We start from the raw sequence: 21189 nt of genomic DNA on the forward strand, positions 1-21189 counted from the left end.
TAAATGGCAAAGCTATAATTAATTCATCATCAAACAGATGGAGGAAAAGTTAATGGAAAACAGAAATTTTAATAAAAATGAAACCATAACAGGATTTGAACTGAATGTCATTGAATTTTAAAGCAAACACTTTATCTGCTAGGCCATGAGGTCTTTAGATAATTACAGCTAGAGAAATTTGGAGTTATTGATTTGGCCAGTGGGAATATTAAGAGTTTTTCCCCCAACAGGAATACATTATTAAATCTTTAAAAAGGAAATCAGGGATGTAAAATTCAAATAAAGCAGGTTCTCATGTTCAGACATGTACAAACATAAACTGTTTTATTTTCCAAATACTTCAGCTGGGATTAAGGTGAGATTCCCTCTACATTTATTTTTTTTTTTGTCCCAGAATATAGGCATTTCATTTCCGATCTAAGTACAACTTGTTCATGTTGCTTATATTAATTTTATGGAGAAAAAAACCCAACAACAAAGTCCAATGGCACTTTAAAGAGTTTGTTAGTATTTATGGTGCTTGTTCTTTTTTTCTGCTATAGACAAGCATGGCTAGAATCACAGAATCATAAAATCATAGAGTTGGAAGGGGCCTCCAGGGGAATGTAGTCCAAGCCCTACCACAATGCAGGAACTACTTATCTTGACTTATTTTATAAAGTATGCCCTGCTTTTTAGACTGGAATACCCATAGTCTCCTTTAGTAGCTGCAAATAAGTGGCCATATCACTGTCAACCCAGACAGATGGGCATCCTTTTGCCAAAGTGACCCTGTACTAGCCCCTCTTGTGGACTTCAATAAACAGTCTACACTTTGTTGTGAAAATGTTTTTTAAATTGCCTGTGATGTTTGAAAAAGAGCAGGTGCAAAACCTTGAAAAAGGTTCTGCTCTTGAAAAAGAGCAGGTGCAAAACCCCCCTTCAAGGATCGCTGCCTTGTTGTGGCAAGGGGGCTTGCGTAGTTCAGTGAAGCTATGAGCTATACCGTGCAGGGCCACCCAAGACGGACAGGTCATAGCTGAGAGCTCTGACAAAAGGTGATCCACTGGAGAAGGCAATGGCAAACCACTCCAGTATCTTTGCCATGAAAACTCTATGGACAGTTCCAATAGGCATAACGATATGACGCCGGAAGATGAGCCCCTCAGGTCGGAAGGTGTCCAATATGCTACTGGGGATGAGCAGACGGCTAGTACGAGTAGCGCCAGAATGAATGAAGCGACTGGGCCAAAGCCGAAAGGACGCTCAGTTGTGGAAGTAACTGGTGGCGAAAAGACAGTCCGATGCTGTAAAGATTTTTATTCCATAGGAACCTGGAACGTCAGATCCATGAATCAAGGTAAGCTGGACGTGGTCAAACAAGAAATGAGAAGACTGAACATCGACATTTTAGGAATCAGTGAACTAAAATGGACAGGAATGGGTGAATTTAATTCAGATGACCATCAGGTATACTACTGTGGACAAGAATCTCGCAGAAGAAATGGAGTAGCCTTCATAATCAATAAGAGAGTAGGAAAAGCAGTCTTGGGATACAATCCCCAAAATGACAGAATGATCTCAGTTCGAATCCAAGGCAAACCATTCAACATCACAGTGATCCAGGTCTATGCCCCAACCACTGCTGCTGAAGAGGATGAAGTTGATCAGTTCTATGAAGCCCTACAACACCTTCTAGAAGCAACGCCAAAAAATGATGTACTTATCATCATGGGGGATTGGAATGCTAAAGTAGGAAGCCAAAAGATAACCGGGATAACAGGCAAGTTTGGCCTTGGAGTACAAAATGAAGCAGGGCACAGGCTGGTAGAATTTTGTCAAGAGAATACAATGGTCATAGCAAACACTCTATTCCAACAACCCAAGAGACGACTCTACACATGGACATCACCAGACGGTCAACACAGAAATCAGATTGACTATGTGCTCTGCAGCCAAAGATGGAAAAGTTCTATCCAGTCAATAAAAACAAGACCAGGAGCTGATTGTGGTTCAGATCATGAGCTTCTTGTTGCAAAATTTAGGCTTAAATTGAAGAAAGTAGGGAAAAGCACTAGGCCACTCAGGTATGAACTAAATCATATCCCCAACGAATACACAGTAGAGGTGACAAATAGATTTAAGGAATTAGATCTGATAGACAGAGTGCCTGAAGAACTATGGATGGAGGTTCGCAACATTGTACAAGAGGTAGCAACTAAAACCATCCCAAAGAAAAAGAAATGCAAGAAATCAAAATGGCTGTCTGAGGAAGCTTTACAAATAGCTAAGGAGAGAAGGGAAGTGAAAGGCAAGGGAGAAAGAGAAAGATACACCCAATTGAATGCAAAATTCCAGAGAAAAGCTAGAAGAGATAAGAATGCCTTCTTAAATGAACAGTGCAAACAAATAGAAGAAAACAATAGAATGGGGAGGACCAGAGATCTTTTCAAGAAAATTGGAGATATGAAGAGAACGTTTCATGCAAAGATGGGTATAATAAGGGACCAAAATGGTAGGGACCTCACAGAAGCAGAAGAGATTAAACAAAGGTGGCAAAATTATACAGAAGAACTATACAAGAGTGAGCTTAACATCCCTGATGACCACAATGGGGTAGTTACTGACCTGGAGCCAGACATCCTGGAATGTGAAGTCAAATGGGCCTTAGGAAGTCTGAGCAACAATAAAGCTAGTGGTGGTGACAGCATTCCAGTTGAACTATTCAAAATCTTAAAGGACGATGCGGTAAAAGTGATACACTCAATATGCCAGCAAATTTGGAAAACTCAACAATGGCCACAGGATTGGAAAAGGTCAGTTTACATTCCAATCCCAAAGAAGGGCAATGCCAAAGAATGTTCAAACTACCGCACCATTGCACTAATTTCTCATGCTAGTAAAGTTATGCTCAAAATCCTACAAGCTAGGCTCCAGCAATATGTGGACCGAGAACTTCCAGAAGTACAGGCAGGATTTCAAAGAGGCAGAGGAACTAGAGATCAAATTGCCAACATACGCTGGATCATGGAGAAAGCTAGGGAGTACCAGAAGAATGTCTACTTCTGCTTCATTGACTATGCTAAAGCCTTTGATTGTGTGGAGCACAACAAATTGTGGCAAGTTCTTAAAGAGATGGGAATACCAGAGCATCTTATTTGTCTCTTGAGAAATTTATATGCAGGTCAAGAAGCAACAGTGAGAACTGAACATGGAATCACTAACTGGTTCAAAATTGAGAAAGGAGTTCGGCAAGGCTGTATACTGTCGCCTTGCCTATTTAACTTGTATGCAGAGCACATCATGAGAAATGCGGGATTAGAGGAGTCACAAATTGGGATCAAGATTGCAGGGAGAAATATCAACAACCTCAGATATGCAGATGATACCACTCTAATGGCAGAAAGTGAAGAGGAACTAAAGAGCCTGTTGATGCGGGTGAAGGAGGAGAGTGCAAAAGTTGGCTTGAAACTCAACATCAAGAAAACGAAGATCATGGCATCCGGCCCTCTCAATTCATGGCAAATAGATGGGGAAGAAATGGAGATAGTGACAGATTTTATTTTCCTGGGCTCCAAGATCACTGCAGATGGGGACTGCAGCAAAGAAATTAAAAGACGCTTGCTCCTGGGGAGGAAAGCTATGGCAAATCTAGACAGCATCCTAAAAAGCAGAGACATCACCCTGCCAACAAAAGTGCGTTTAGTCAAGGCTATGGTATTCCCAGTTGCAATGTATGGCTGCGAAAGTTGGACCATAAGGAAGGCCGAGCGTCAAAGAATTGAGGCTTTTGAACTCTGGTGCTGGAGAAGACTCTTGCGAGTCCCTTGGACTGCAAGGCGAACAAACCGATCAGTCCTAGAGGAGATCAACCCTGACTGCTCTTTAGAAGGCCAGATCCTGAAGATGAAACTCAAATACTTTGGCCACCTCATGAGAAGGAAGGACTCCCTGGAGAAGAGCCTAATGCTGGGAGCGATCGAAGGCAAAAGAAGAAGGGGACGACAGAGAATGAGGTGGCTGGATGGAGTCACTGAAGCAGTAGGTGCAAACTTAAATGGACTCCGGGGAATGGTAGAGGACAGGAAGGCCTGGAGGATCATTGTCCATGGGGTCGCGATGGGTCGGACACGACTTCGCACATAACAACAACAAGGTGCAAAACATCTGGCATTTGAGCAGCTGTGAGTGGAACCAATCTGGGCATAGTGTTGGGTGAAGGAACATGCTTGTTGGTGTCATGCTAATGTGAAATAGTACTTCCTGTGCAAAAACAACAACACTGAGTTTTGGGTGACTCCTAGAGCAAAGCTCTGACACAATGATTTCACCCAGTGAGTATACGAGGGAGCGACTAGGAGTTTCCTGCAGTTCACGAGATTGACATGCCACCAGTCTGACTGGCTGATGTGGGAGGCAATGGTATTACAGTACCTGGCACACCTCTGCTGGCAAGGGAAGTTATTTGGCATGATGAAAGTCCACCTGGCTGGGTTATCATTTCCCAGTAAATTGTTGGGCTCATGGGACCCAGGGACCTCCTTCCTAGCTTGCAGGGCTATGGAAGCCTGGAAGAGGGCAGACCCCCACAGAATGGATGAGAGGCAGCCTGTCATGCTGCCCTTGTTAATGTGGCTGGTGGCCCACTTGGGGTCCATCTGCTTTGACAAATATGAGGCATGTCATACCTCTTTGGCCTTCACACTTGCCTTCTTTGGGGCACTTCACAGCAGCTATTTTTTGGCCCCCATCAAAGCCTGAAACAGCACAGGGTGGGATGATGTCCAGGTGGGGTGCCACAGGGAAAAACTGTTGTTGAGAAGGTCAAAAACTGACCAAACAGGCTGTGGTGCTATTATAAGATTGAAAAGGTTCCTGGGCCTCTTCTGCATGAAGATAAGCTGATGAAAACTCACTAAATACACCATTGTTTTTTTCTGATCTCTGCACAGAAGAGTTAATTTACTCCGCAAAACTGATTTTGCTCTGCGTGGTGAACTGCCTCTTTGGTGCGTTAAGCGTCTTTTAAGCCTTGTTTCTGAAAGATGCTTTTCACCGATTCATTTCTCTCCTGCCTAACCTGAGATGCTCTATTAGCCATGCAAAGAAGATCTTTAGTTATGCAGATTAGTGACTGCATTAGAGATCAAAGTGGCGTTGGCAAAACTAAAGGGGGCAGGGCTATGAATTGTTTCATGCAGAGAGCATTACAACGTAGTTTTTCAACAGACTATATTCAATGCCGAACAACGACTATCTTTAAACAGCCCCGTGGCGGGGAGCACCACGGACTGAATAAAGCAGTAAGGGCTGTGTGGGAGGAGTTAGGGCGGGCCCTGTCCGGGATAAAAACTCGGAGGGGCCAATCAGGAGTCGCGAAGTGGCTCCTGATTGGCCCCTCTGAGTGTCCATCCCGCCCCAAGCAGCCAATGGGGAGCCGCGCGAAACCAGGGAATATGGTGGAGCGGCCGCCTGACGGAGCCCCCGGCACAACAAGCGAAGCCTCCCAGCCCCAGCAACTGCGAGCCACACGCAGCGCGGCTCGCAGTTGCTCACAACCTGATGCGGGGAGAGGCGCAAAGCGCCTCTCGCCGCATCAGGCCACCGCCTGACGGAGCCCCCGGCACAACAAGAAGATAGCCGCCACCGAGAAGACCCCGCTCTGGAGCCGCCTGCCTCCGCTCAAGGGAGCCCCCGGGAGTCGCGCGGAGCGCGGCTGCCGGGGACTCCCTACCCGACACAACAAGAAGATGGCCGCCGCAGAGAAGATGCCCACCACAACAAGAAGATGGCCGCTTCAGAGAAGATGCCGCCCTGGAGCCGCCTGCCTTCGCTCAAGGGAGCCCCCGGCAGCCGCGCAGAGCGCGGCTGCCGGGGACTCCCTGCCCCGCACAACAAGAAGATGGCCGCTGCCGATGCTGCCCAAGGAAACCAGCCGCCGCCCAACACTGGGAACAGACGCGAAGCGCCTCCCGCCGCGTCAGCCAGCCAACAAGGGAGTCCCCGGCAGCCGGGCACATCGCAGCTGCCGGGGACTCCCTGCCCGTCGACCTGCCCGGCTGCCGGGGACTCCCTACGGAGCCGCAGCCCAACATGGCATCACGAACATGCCCACCGACATCAGGAACCCGTCGACGAGCCGCCGCCGTACACGCCGCCAGACCGCCTGGGAGCTGCCGCCCGAAGCCACGGCCTCCCTTCTCCACTACTTTCCTGCCCCGCCGCTGAAACAAGGACGCCCCGCCGCTGCTGCTGCCGACGCCGCCGGCCTCCGGAACCCCACCACCGACCCAGGCAAGCCACCCAACGCTGCTACACCGCTACGCTTACCACCCTCCCCATCCAGCCCCATCCCCACGCCCCACAACGCCTCCGTTCCTGCCCGCGCCAACACCCACCCCCCAACAAGCCACCCCAACGCCGCGCTTCCCAAACAACACCCTACACCCCCCACATGAACCTTTCTCCCTAACCCACCCCCCCTCCGACGCGCCCCTACTTGCCACGTTGCTGACAGCTGCCTTCTCCCACACCGACTCCAAACCGTTCGGATGCCGCTCCCAGGCCACGCGACCCGCGCGGCTGGGACAACACCAAAAGACTGATCCACGCATGCACGCCATCCCGTGCATGCGTCGCTCTGTTCCCCCACCCTATCCCCGCCCACCCAACACAGCCAAACCACGCATGTCCAGACCTCCGGACATGCGTCGCTCTCCTGCCCCTCCCCCCCAACCCCGACCGCTTGGTCGACTCCCGCTGCCCGATGCCACACCGGCCCATTCCCACACTCCGCCCTCCACCCACGCTGCCCGAGCGCCGCCGCGCCACCTCCCCAAACCTCTCCTTCTAGCCCATTTTTATAAATGGGCTTTGTTTCTAGTAACATAATAAAGCGGTCTAAACTGGTTGTTTTTAAAACTGCTTTATTTGGCTCCATGCAGAATACCTCTAGGCTCTGGGGCCTTGCCCTGTAGCTTGTTTGGAGACCTCTTTGGCTTCTTGGCCAATGATACTGGTGAACTTGTTTGTGCGTATGGATGGGACATTCCTTTCTCATTTTCAATTTTTGCCATTCTGCAGGCCAGCCTCAGGGACCTGATTATTTGTTTAATAATGCCGTGGCCTGTTTGCCAAAAAAAGTTTTGTGTGTGAGATTCTCCTTCAGCCCAAAATACCACCTGCAAGTCAAAGAATGCCTAGTTAAACACAGAAATGCATTGTTATGATTGTGCTAGTGTCACAAGATAATAACTGTAGCTCCGGTATGCCAATAGATGGCTTTATGAATGTAATATTTCAAACTACTGGCTGTACTTTCCCATTGAATTTTGTTCTGTCCTCTCACATTGTAACAGTCTGTTCCACTGTGTAAGAGAAAGTACTAGAAATCCTGTCCTGGTCTAATAGCTACTGAATGTGTTTCAGCTAGAAAATGGTATGATAAAGGGTTGCATCCCATCAGATATCCCCCTCAATATTACCCAATTCCAGTTTTTACAAAAGCTCTGATACTGAATTACTTTTGTCCATGAAAGTCCCATGCATAGTATAATATACCAAGGGAACTGGCACCTACCTTTCTGACTTATACAATTTGTATACCTATACAAATTAATCCTTAGAATCATAGAATCATAGAATCATAGAGTTGGAAGGTACCTCATGGGTCATCCAGTCTAACCCCCTGCACTATGCAGGACACGCACAACCCTATCGCTCATCCACTGTAACCTGCCACCTCCTTGAACCTTCAGAGAATCAGCCTCTCTGTCAGATGGCTATCCAGCCTCTGTTCAAAATTTTCCAAAGATAGAGAGCCCACCACCTGCCTGTTCTTATAAAAAGATGTTCATTAGAAGCTGTGCTCATGCATGCATGCCTTGTTCCACCCTGCCCTCAAGGTTTTCCCATACCTGGAGAAGTTTTCTCTTTATCTCTTGGATAAATCATGGCCACCATATGACCTTTGTAAGGAATTGCCTGCTGAGATGGTCAGGAGTCCCAATTTCCCTTCTCAAGACCTGAGGCCTTGCATCTGTGTCACCTGCTACCCAGGTAACCTTAAAGACAGTTTACTGCATTGTGTGACCCTGGAGGAATAGCCAGTTATCAACTACTGGCCTTCCTCTAGTGCTCCTTTTACAAGATGGCAGAAGTCTAAGTGGTACAGAGAACCACTACCAGCATCTAAAGTTATAAAATGTTTATTAAAAAGAAAATGTTAAAAGGATACTTTTAGCACAGCATCAGGCATAGCAAAGTATTCAAAATAAATGGGTAAAACACAATTCTTCAGGCCCTCTTTGTATACGTGCCCTAGCAGATATTAAAAATAAAGGACAGTCTCTTTAGCTTAGGAAGCTGCAGATGTCTACAGAGTTTCCAGTACCTTAAAGCTTTCTTCAGCTATCTAGGCAAACCAAAGGATGGTATGGAAATCAATTAAAAACAAAGGCTTCCCTCTCCAGATCTCAGTTAAGAGTTCTGTGTGCTCTGATGGAGTCAGCACAAAGGAGACTTTCCTCCTTGCTTCCAGGAGTTTTATCATTTCCACTTTTCCCCATCCACTGGCCCTAGGCAGGCCAGGCCAAGGAAACTTTTTCTGAAGTTTCCCAAAAATTCTTCTTGAAGACATTCTATTAATTACTTCCTCAAAATCTCTGCTTGAAAAAGGATGAGAGCCATTATCTCTCCTGCTAAATCTACCAGTATTTGTATGAACGTGGGGAGAGGTACATCTAGAAAACAACTGAATTGATCCCCCATGCCTGTTCTCTGCCTGGGGCGGGGGGGGGGGGTTAAAACTCAGAGTGAAGGTTTTACCCATTTCAAACCTCCAAGAGAAAAAAAATGATTTTTTTAACAGAAGCTATCAGCAAAAAAGCATTTGTGGCCATTAAGACTGGGAATTATATTATTCCACCCCCTTCCAAAATCAAATGAGGCATGGGATTTCATTGGCAGAACTGGTAATTGCTCAGTCAATGAGGAGGACAGCTCAGAGGCCTTGATACAGGCACTCCTCTCCTCCCACACAGGCATTTGCTGTGTGCTGCTGACTCACCTGTCCTCTGAGGTCCTAGGGAATTATGCAGTTATTTCAGGACCAAGCAAGAATTTTGAATCTTATGATCAACATTTTAGGGAGTTTTTGCCTTCTTCATATTGTATCCAAGTGAAGGGGTTAATATCCCTGTTGTTTGTACTGTTTAGCTGGGGAAGGCTCAGGTTGTCCACAATACATAGTATGAGTTGACAAGCAACCTAAAGCACCCCATGACAGAGAGTTGTTCCTATAACAGCCCATCATTCACTGCACATTGGTATGGGTTGGGAGGGAATGCCCTGGGTGCAAAGTATCATTAACCAAATCTGCAGAGGGAGATAAGGCCTGGCATCTCCTGGCACAGTCTGTATACAGGTGAGGATAAACAAAGCCAGCAAAATCATTGTCCATGTCTGGAAGCAGGATGGCATTTTCCCTCTAGCACTAGCTGTTAGATTGCCTAGTGCATCCCATCCCTAAATATGTTCATCGTAGGCTTATGGCATAGATCAGACATTTAAATAAACTAGCTAGACCCAAGTATAGTAATCCTTTGTCATAATTTGAGGGAGGTACTGGGAACAAATGAGCCTCTTGTGGCGCAGAGTAGTAAGGCAGCGACATGCTGTCTGAAGCTGTCTGTCCATGAGGTTGGGAGTTCGATCCCAGCAGCTGGCTCAAGGTTGATTCAGCCTTCCATCCTTCTGAGGTCGGTAAAATGAGTACCCAGCTTGCTGGGGGGTAAAAGGTAATGACTGGGGAAGCTACTGGCAAACCACCCCATACTGAGTCTGCCATGAAAACGCTGGAGGGCGTCACCCCAAGGGTCAGACATGACTCAGTGCTTGCACAGGGGAAACCTTTACCTTTACCTTTACCTTTACTGGGAACAAAGGTATGTGGATTCAAGGGTTGTCCTTCATTCAGTCACAGTTATGAAAGAAAATGATGGATCAAAATGAAGAGTTGGTTCGTTAGGTGAAAAACAGCATAAAACTGACAAGTGATGAAATCCCTAGAAGAAGAGTTGGTTCTTATATGCCACTTTTATCTACCCAAAGGAGTCTCAAAGTGGCTTACAGTCACCTTCCCTTTCCTCTCCCCACAACAGGCACCCTGTGAAATAGGTGAGGCTGAGATCGCCCTGATAAAACTCCTCGGTCAGAACAGCTCTATCAGCGCCATGGGGAGCCCAAGGTCACCCAGCTGGCTGCATGTGGGGGAATGTGGAATTGAACCCAGCTTGCCAGATTAGAAGTCTGCACTCCTAACCACTATAACCAAACTGGCTCTCATACAAGTATGAAGCATTGTTGCTTTGGAAAGTCAGCCATGCTTACAGTACCAAACAAAAACAAAATGCTAAGTAGGGCATGTGGGGTCAATCAGAGCTTCAATTTGGCACCCTTACTGTTTAATCTTTCTATAAATCATATAGCAAAAAAGTTAGAGGGACCCAAAAATGCACCTCCTTCTACTGGTCAATCAAAAGTATCCATCTTGCTTTATGCAGATGACGTGATCCTAATCTTGCAGACAGGCTACTGAACAACTTGGGCACTTTTTGTGAAGAAGAGAGCCTAACTATAAATTATTCAAAACCCAAGGCAATGTTCTTTAGGAGAAAGCCAAAAAAAATTTGGCTGGAACATTCTACATTAAACCATTGAACAATGTGGCACATATAAATATCTAGGAATTCTGTTCAGTGGATTTTTTTTTATTTTGGGGGGCCATAGTGAAGTATTTCTATGCAAAGGGTGAATGTCTGATAGACCCTGCCCTGAAACTTTATTAGCAAAGTTATCTCCTATCTACTCTATGGGGTAGAAATATGGCGATGGAGAGATCAAGCATTTGATATGATTGAAAAACTGCAAAACGTCTTTATGAGACGAATCCTGACATTATCTAAAGGGGCCCCAGTAGCCCTTATGAGGGCAATGTTAGGTCTGCCCTCTATGAGAGCAAGGGCAAATTTAGTCACAATAAAATATATGAGAAAAGCCAAAGCAATGATTACTGACACCTACAGTCAGCAGAGTCTAACTTTACTGATGGATCTAGAGGGATTTAGAGCTGAACAGATTAGTACAATTCAGTCATGATATCCAGTGACAGATGACTTCTTGAGACGTGTGGGGGGTACTGGTCATGATTTCCATGACTGGATTTACCAAATGGATGCTGCAATCAATAGTCGTACAATATCTCAGTCAAAAAGAACCCCATAATATAAATCCTTTAAAACGGGTTATCAAAAAACACCTTATTTTGCTAATATTACCTACATGCCATTACATATAGCTCTTACCTATTTAAGGTTCTAAGCTATGCCCAAAGCTAATTAGATTTGGCTAATTCTCAGGTATACAAAGATCCCAGGGAAGCTGGAAGTTGAGTATCTCTCCCATTATATCTTATCTTGTCCACTATATAACGAACCAAGGAAGTAGGTTAAGATTAATTCCTGTTGTGTCCATAATGTCTGAGGAGAAAATGTTTTTTTTTAATTGTGTGACAATATCCTAAGACAATGCTAAATACTATACCTAAATTACTAATGGCATTTTTTCAAGAGCCAACTTCTGATCTGGCAAGCTGGGTTTGATTCCATGCTCTCCCAAATGCAACCAGCTGGGTGGCCTTGGGATCACCACAGCACTGATAAAGCTATTCTGACCAAGCAGTAATATCTGGGCTCTCTAAGTGTCATCTACCTCACAGAGTATCTGTTGTGGGGAGAGGAAAGGGAAGGCGATTATAAGCTGATTTGAGACTCCTTCAGGTATAGAAAAGCAGCATATAAGAACCAATTAACTTGCAGGCTTGTCTGGCGAGGTGGAAGGAGGACGCTGACACTTAGATGGCTTGAACACGGCCACAGCTTTTATTTAACGTATGCCAAGGTTGGCAACAAAATAGGCCATGGTTGAAGGAGCTTACCCAGCGGTCTAACCGCACCTTCTGGCCCAGCGTTCATAGATGCCCCCAGCTCCCTTCCCCGAGTGGCAGGTCACCCCAGAACGCTGAGCCCCTACCAAGGAAAGTTTTCCAACTTACTATGCCAGAGAGAGGTGCAGACCTCCTCTGACACATAGGCCACCTGGCTCAGCGAGCATCCAGCCTTCCCTTTTGGGTTGGCCTAGCTTGCTCCAAGCCGCCTCACCTTTGAGGCCCCACTCTTTTAAGTCCGATGCCCTCATCGAACTGCTCTAAGAGGCTCCTTCACCATGCCATTTCCACCCCATAAAAGCTGCGACAAAGATAATAAACAAATTATTAAAGCAAAACACAACATCAAAATCAAAATCAGATACAACAGGGTGGGTGGGTTCCGACCGCTCGCTGCCTTGTCGTTGAGAGGGGGAAAGAGGGCGGGCCAATCTAAGTGTCAGCATCCTCCTTCCACCTCGCCAGACAAGCCTGCAAATCAATTGATGCTGGGGACTTATCTTGGCCCCAGAGCCTCTGTTGACTAGGCAGCGGGGTGGGGTAAGAAGGACGCTCTTCTTCTTCTTCTTCTTCTTCTTCTTCTTCTTCTTCTTCTTCTTCTTCTTCTTCTTCTTCTTCTTCTTCTTCTTCTTCTTCTTCTTCTTCTTCTTCTTCTTCTTCTTCTTCTTCTTCTTCTTCTTCTTCTTCTTCTTCTTCTTCTTCTTCTTCTTCTTCTTCTTCTTCTTCTTCTTCTTCTTCTTCTTCTTCTTCTTCTTCTTCTTCTTCTTCTTCTTCTTCTTCTTCTTCTTCTTCTTCTTCTTCTTCTTCTTCTTCTTCTTCTTCTTCTTCTTCTTCTTCTTCTGTTATTGTCTTTTTACCTGAGTTACCTGTACATGTATATATATTTTAAGTTCATTGTGAAGGCCTTTGGCCAATACAATAAAACCTATCTGCTACTAAACAAAAATATAGAATGTTTCAGAATTCTACTTGAAAATAATATTGCTAGCTTCCAGGTCGTGACTGGAGATCCCTTGCTACTAAAATTGATCACCAGGCAACAAGAATCAGTTCACCTGGAAAACATGGCTGCTTTGGAAGATCAAGGATATGGCATGCTACCCTATTGAAGGACCTCCCCTCTGCCAACCTCATCCCCCAGAACCTGCCCCTCTTCCCACATTTCCAGGTATTTCCCAACCAAGCACTGATAACCCTATTTGGAAAGCACAGAGATATCTGGCTATCTTTTGAGCAATCTGATCATATTTACTCTTGGATCAAAGGCTTGTCATTTGTAATAGGGATGTATGAAGAAGTCCTAGTTACATGTCATAATGAGTTTCTGGTGAAAGGATTGCTCAGTGTAACAATACCAAACCAAAGGATACTATTATTTGTGTCGAAAGAAAAGTATACAATATGAGCAGAGCACAATGTAATCCAGGAAGGTCAGTTGTGACAGCCACCCTACATATAGCTTGGCATTGAAACACAGAACTTTTGTGTGGCACAATAGGCCAGTATTCAACTCCCTCAAAAATGTGCTTGATTAAAACTCCATTAATCATTATTAGAGATTCCTCCATGCAAATGAGAGAGCAATTAACATAAAACGGTGTGCTAATTAAGCAAAAACTGGTTTGTGGAATTGTTAAATAGTGTTTCAGTATAATCCTATATAATTAAATGTGAAGGGTACTTCTCTCAACATGCTGGCTATCTGACTGGCCCTTGGGGGAGAGACCTCCCCCTGAGGGCGAATGAGAGGGCCAGTACACTGCAGAGGCTGCTTCAGCCTCCTGGCTGCTGTAGGGGTTGGGAAAGCTGCCTGTCTCCACCATGAACAAGTCTGAGCTGCTTCTGCTGCTGCTGCTGCTGCTGCTGCCTGCCCTGCTTATGACTTCTGGCCCACACAGAGACTGCCCACCTGTGCAAATCTGCTCTGCTCCTACCATCTACCTTCCTCCAGAGAAGTCCAGGAGATGCTGCGATCTACCCTGGCTCCTTTCCTGGATGCCGATGCAGCTAGGCAATGGTGAGAATGGATGCCAAGGGCTGCAGCCACAGGGAGAATGGGCAGGGAGATCTGGGCGGGGGGGGGGTGCTTGCTTCTGTAGCAGCAAGTATGGGAGCTGGGCAGTCTTGAAGCCACTCCTCCATTTGCTCATCAATGGGGGACTGGCTGGGCCCTCTTAGACACTTTTAAGGTAGCCTAAGAGCAGGCGGGGGCACCCACCAGCATCAGCGCTCACTGTGCGAATGTAGAGAGAGCGGTGTGTAGGACGTTGCAGAAAGACCCATTTTAGGGGTGGCCTTGTAGTGTGCTGCAAAATAATGCCCTCCACCCCCTCTCCCCACCCTCCCACGGTGAGAGCTGGTGACAGGAAACCTATCCTTACTTCTAGCCCGCTTTTAAGGCGCGCTTCGTCCCCTAGTACATATACAATGGCAATCAGGTTCCACTCAAGGTTCAGCTTGCATTTCTGAGCATTTTTGTTTTGCTTTTTATTTGTTTGTTTTACCCTCAATTGATAGTGACCATGTAGGGTTTGTGAGGCCAAAGGGGATTGGAGGCAGTTTGCCGTTTTCTGTCTCTATGGTACTTTTTTGGTAGTCTTCCACCCAAATACCAACCAGGGCTAACTGCTTGCTTCTAAGATTTGACTAGATCAGGTTAGCCAGGGCTGTCCAGGTCATCACCTATACCATTTCAATATTAAAAGGCACAACATTTTCTGTTTATCATAGAATCATAGAGTGGGAGGGGGACATACAGGCCATCTAGTCCAACACCTGTTCAGCCCAAAACACATCCATGATAAGTATCTGTTCAATCACTGCTTGAATACTGCCGGTCAGTGGGAACTCACCACCTCCTTAGGCAGCCAATTCCACTGCTGAACTACTCTGCCTGTGAAGTTTTTCCCTCCCTGGTATCTAGTTGGTACCATTATACACATAGGGTAAACCCATTACTGTGGGTCATATCCTCTGCTCCCAACAGGAACCGCCCCTTACCCTCCAAGTCATAAGCTTTCAAATACTTAAAGTGAATCTAGCTTATAAAATAATATTGAGAAAGGAAGAGGAAATATATAATTTAAATTATGTCATGGTTTGCCTGACTTGATAGAGATAATCCACATGTTGGTGGTTTTCACTCCACTGTAAATCTCATGAAACCACCAGTTTACTTTGCATCATCTTCAAAAATTAGGGAAGCTTCAAAGGTCAGGAAAGGTTCATGTATAGTTACTAGTGAATTCATCACAGGGCTAGTTCAATGCTCTAATGACATCCTTATCCTGGGGCACCACATTGGGCTCAAATTCTCAATTTTGTTTTTATCAATATGTTACTATAGAACTCTGCATAATCAGACACATTGATAATTGAAACCCACTTGTATCGGTCAGTTGTAATGGTGTGTATCGTACCACATTACAAGGGCTTTCCTTCAGTTGGAGTGAACGTTGAAGATGCATTAAGTTGTAGGAAGGATGGTTACAGTTGTCTTGAATGGAAAGGCAGGATGCAGACCATAGTTTCTCCACTGATTGATTTCTGGAAATAAAGAGTTCCACCTTCAAAGCCCTTTGTAATGAATGGGTGTATTAGAAGGGTATAACACCTGAGGATAGAGCCTCTTGTGGCACAGAGTGGTAAGGCAGCTGTCTGAAAGCTTTGCCCATGAGGCTGGGAGTTCAATCCCAGCAGCCGGCTCAAGGTTGACTCAGCCTTCCATCCTTCCGAGGTCGGTAAAATGAGTACCCAGCTTGCTGGGGGGTAAACGGTCATGACTGGGGAAGGCACTGGCAAACCACCCCGTATTGAGTCTGCCATGAAAACACTAGAGGGCATCACCCCAAGGGTCAGACAAGACTCGGTGCTTGCACAGGGAATACCTTTACCTTTACCTTAACACCTGAGGACTGCAGTGTTATTCGCGTAGTGGTTGAGAACCAACTAAGATATTCATATATTGATATGTTTGAATACCCAAGAGAACACCAATGGTTTTGCCAAGTAGATAATTACAATTTCATCAAGAAATGCATCCATTTCAATTAATAATCTGTGCAATGTTGCATGGGAGAGAGATAACTGCATCACTGGAAGAAGATTGACCCGGCATGATCTATTTTGAACACATGTTCAGTAAATTGCTTCCACTATTGTTTGGAAATCTTGGTCTGACCAAGAAAAAAAAAACAATGCTCACAAATACTATCAAAGCTGCGAGATCCAAAATGGCTTCCTTTCTTCAGACTGGAGCAAACCACTGCAAAGACCTGCATGCTGCACTGTTATCAGTCTCCATCAAACTGGAATCCACTTTGGGTTTGTACAGCTTGCCAGCTTTGGCTTGTGAAATCCATGGAGATTTTGAAGGTGGAGCTGGGTGAGGGGAGAAACTACAGTGGGGCTTAATGCCAGAGTGTTTGCCTTCTAAAAGCACCTGTTTTCTCCAGGGGAGCTGGTCTCTTTTGGCTGAAGACTAGTTTTAATTGCAAAAGATCTCCAGCTATCCTCTGGAGACTGGTGCAGGGTTGTGAATGGGAGATGCCTCCACACAGTATGTTAAAATGACAACTCCAGGAATTAATAGGTTTGGAGCCTTACATAATTTAAATCAATATTGGAGTCCCCGGAATGCTAATATTTGAGAACAGCTAATCTGGATAGCTGTGTTTTCGTAGAGGTTTTCCAAGGAAGTACCATGGATTAAAAAAGAAACCACACACAACACTACCATTTTGTACTCCTTTGTATCAGTTTTGCCTTATTGTTTCTGCCTGTGTGTATTTTTTTATAAACTCTAGCTGAGGCAGTGAACTGGGCTGAACCTGTATTAGACTCATGAAGCAGACAAGCTCAGATTGGCAATACAGACTGACTGGTGATCATCTTAAGCAGCAGCTCCAGTATTAATAACTTCCTGACATTTCCCCCAAGGTTGAAAGAGCGTGTTGGGTGGAAAACGGGCAGTAAATTAAAGAGGTGACAAATAGCCAGTTCATATTCAATTTACACAGTGCATGAACAGTGTCATGTTTGATATTCAGAATGGTGATCTTCAATGAAAAATAGACTAGCGATGGTTTGTGCAATTCTACTTCTAATGTTATTTGTCCCCTTTGCTGTCATCCCCGCCAGGCCCTAGTGCTAGAAATCATCTGATAGTTCCACCGACTGATTAAACCCTTGTCCGTGTGTACAGAGCCAGCTTGGTGTAGTGGTTAGGAGTGCAAACTTCTAATCTGGCGAGCTGGGTTTGATACTGCACTCCCCCACATGCAACCAGCTGGGTGACCTTGGGCTCGCCACATGACTGAGAAAACTGCTCTGACCAAGCAGTAATATCAGGGCTCTCTCTGCCTCACTCACCTTACAGGGTGTCTGTTGTGGGGAAAGGAATGGGAAGGAGATTGTAAACTGATTTGAGACTCCTTCGGGTAGAAAAAAGCGGCACATAAGAACCAACCTCCTTCTCCTTCTCCTTCTCCTTCTCCTTCTCCTTCTCCTTCTCCTTCTCCTTCTTCTTCATAATGCTTGCCAGTTATGGGTAGGGAAATACCTAGATACTTTGAGGATAGACTCAAGATTAGGTAGGATTGGGAGCAGGGAGAGACTTCAGTGGAGTATGATGCTAAAGTGTCCCCCTCCAAAGCAGCCATTTTCTCAGGGAGACCTAATCTCTATACCTGAGGGTCAGTTATAATTCCAGAGGGTCCCCTGTGCCCCTCTAAGGCCCCCAATGGCAGATTTCGGTTATGTGGAGTGAGGTTTTCAATAAAGGAAATAAAATGAGAGGGGAAGTGCACAGGAAAAGAGTGAAGCTTGAATGGAACGAAGTGATCAGATGTTTAGCCCTTCTTGTGCTTGAATTTTCACTTGAATTAATTTTTGATTATTTAATATCTATTTATGCAATACATTATGGGCTGTATCCAGCCAATTTTTTCACTCAAGCTTGCTCTATCAATTTCTTTAATGTAGCCGTTGACTTACTTAGCTTTTGTGCAAGCAGGTCTCATGGTATTCACCGTAGCCTTTTTGGATGGTCAAATTCCCCCTTTGGGTGTCTATTTGCATCAAAGGGAAAACTGGTTGAGTTGAACCCATTATGTCTGGTGGAACTTGTGAGAAAATTTCAACAGAATCAACAGTAATGTCCTATCTGTGCTGTGGGTTGTTGAGCAAATGGAACATGCCTCTACACCTTTATCAAAATAGCTTTGTGTAAGCCCTTCTCTCCCTGCCTAGTAGGCTGCTGACTTGGATTTCAACACAGGCTAGCAACACTCCCCTCCTCAAGCTCCAAATTTCCAGGCATTTCCCAACATATGTTACTAACCTGCAGGTGGAGTCTGGAGTTCTCCTTGAATTGCAGTTCTTGCAGAAGCAAGAGAAATGCAGAGATCAGTTCCTCTTGAAGAAAGGGCCATTTTGGAGGGTCGCTCTAAGGAATCACATACCTTAGAATAGCAATCCCCAACCTGTGGGCCATGGACCACATGTGGTCCTTCGACTAATTGGAGGTGGGCCCCGAAGGACGTCTTCTCTCCCCCCCCCCCTGGCCCTTTACTTCACCCCCCCCCAGCCCTTTACAACACACTTCATTGTTGTGGCATGTCTGTATCTTTTTTTGAAGGGATGTTTAAACATTACCATAGCGACCAGAGAGTGCTAGGGCAGTGGTTGAGAGTAGAGGAGCAAACTACTCCCCCCCCCCACCGGTCCTCAGTAAAAGGCGTTGAGTGGTCCCCGGTGAGTTGTCCCCGGCGTTGAGTGGTCCCCGGTGATAAAAGGGTTGGGGACCACTGCCTTAGAGGCTCCTTCCTTACCCAAATTTCACCATTCCCAGTTACTTCCTCCAAATCTCCAAGATTTTGCCAAGCTGGAGTTGGCAAATCTATTGAAATCTGGGCAAAATAGCTTCTTTGGAGGGTGGACTCTGTATGATTATGACACGCTGAAATTACTCCCCAAACCTTGCCCTCCCCAGGATGCACCCCAAAATATCCAGGTATTTCCCAACCCAGAGCTGGCAACCCTATAACATAGGCAGACACCAGGAGTGTGCTTCATGGCAGGTGATCATGATGCTTTCCTTCATGAACGTGGGAACAGCATAAGATACATTTTTTGGAAACAGGTAGCTCAATGGCAGAGCATATGGACTCCAAGGTATGATCTTGGGTTGCTTGAGTTACAAGGCTCACTGGTAACAGAGCTGTTCAATTCCATTAAATTCCAGAAATGTCTAGTTTTCATTAATAGAAGAAATGCTTTGCAAGGAATACTAGTTTTTTTTTTTTTTAAGATAGCAGGGAGCACTGGGGATAAAAATCTACAAATGTGAAAATGAGATGATCCACACATTACTGAAGTTACCCAGAAGATAAGAGCTGTCAAATCTCCATCACGGACAGGAATGAAACATAATCAGGCAGTGTCAGGCCCTTGAAGCAAGCACCGGTGCCACAAGGCATGTCAGAGGAGGAATCCACAGTTGTGCTGTGGCAGCTACTTTTCCACTGACCTTGACAAAATGGACTAAGCAATTTGCATTGTCGGATACCCGGGCATCAGCCAAGAATGAAAAGAGTGATTGCATGCCACTATTGATGCTCAGGCAGAAATGCAGAAACCACATTTGATGGACTGTCATGAATTATCCACCTGCATCATGTTTTTTTCCCCTCCCCTCTTCACAGAAAACCCTTGTCAATATGTTCATTTTTTTTTGACATCTAATCAAGGTTCCAAGATGGTATGTGTGTAACAATAGCATAACAGAGAGCAAATTCTTAATCAGGCCTTCCAGTGCCGCCTTTGCTTACAGAGACTGGAACTGATTCTGCCTGAAACAGTGAATGTCAAAATTAGGTAAATATCACCTAAATGAAACTAGATCACCCTGCAAATCATACATACGCTCAGGTGTCAGTCATTCTGGCTCTCCCCCAATCCTAGAAAAAAAAACCCAGCAGTCTATCATATGAGTATTAAAACCAGAGAAATTATTGCTTTGTTCTACTAGAAATGTTTACCTTTATTTCTAAAGTTGTAATGAAGGCAGTAATAATTGATAGGAAATAAAACATCTGAAGAGAGAGATAGGATTAGTAAGTCAGGAACATTACCAATGAATATTGTGTATATATATGGATCAGTTTCCCAAATGAGTGCTAAACCTTCACCCTCTACACACAAAATATTAGAGGGAAAAATATTGTCTATGGCCAACATTTCAAGAAAATGACTCATTTTCCAAGTCATTCCATTGCTTTAAGTGGAGTATTATTTCACTTCCCTTTTCACCTCTGCTTGTTTTCTTGCTCAGGAATCCCTGAATATCTGCTAGAGATATTTCTCCCATCCCAATTATAAATGCTTCAAGACATTTGCAAGCACTGTTTTTTATATTACTAAATTCACCTCAATAACTTGCATCCTGTGTCATTGAGAGCCAGTTTGGTGTAGTGGCTTGGAATGCGGACTTCTAATCTGGAAAGCCAGGTTCGATTCTGCACTCCCCCACATGCAGCCAGCTGGGTGACCTTGGGCTCGCCAGGGTGCTGATAAAGTTATTCTGACCGAGCAATAATATCAGGGCTCTCTCAGCCTTATCCACTTCACAGGGTGTCTGTTGTGGGGAGAGGAAAGGGAAGGCAACTGCAAGCTGCTTTAAGCCTGATAGAGAAAAGTGACATATAAGAACCAACTCTTCTCCTTCTCCTTCTCCTTCTCCATTTCTGAAATGACCCCAGGCTTAGTGCTACAGAATTGTAGAGTTGTAAGGGACCACAACCTGTAGCTCAGTGAATGGTCTTCGCCTGCCTTTCTCAACTTTTTTACTCTTGAGGAACCTCTGAAACATTCATGTTGAGCCTTCCCAGGACTCAAGACCATGTTCCTCCCTATAATAGTGGCCATAAAACCTGATAGTTTGAATTGCGAGCATATGACAGGAAGGCATGAATGATTACTATTCTGTGACAGGAAGATAAGGATCCAAATTAATGGCCTTACTGGTGTCAAAATCAAGACTGTGGGTAGCAGGCCAATAAAGCTGTGGACAGAAAATGCTATCAAGCAAGCCCAAAGAGGAGATCCACAGTAAAGGACAAGCCAAGAGTAAGAACCGTGGAAGAAACCTGTCAACAAATGCATGACTTTACAAGGACAAGCAAAGGATAAGCCAAGAGTAAGAATTG

Source organism: Paroedura picta, chromosome 6, assembly GCF_049243985.1.
Source record: "Paroedura picta isolate Pp20150507F chromosome 6, Ppicta_v3.0, whole genome shotgun sequence".
Classification (NCBI taxonomy): Eukaryota; Metazoa; Chordata; class Lepidosauria; order Squamata; family Gekkonidae; genus Paroedura; species Paroedura picta.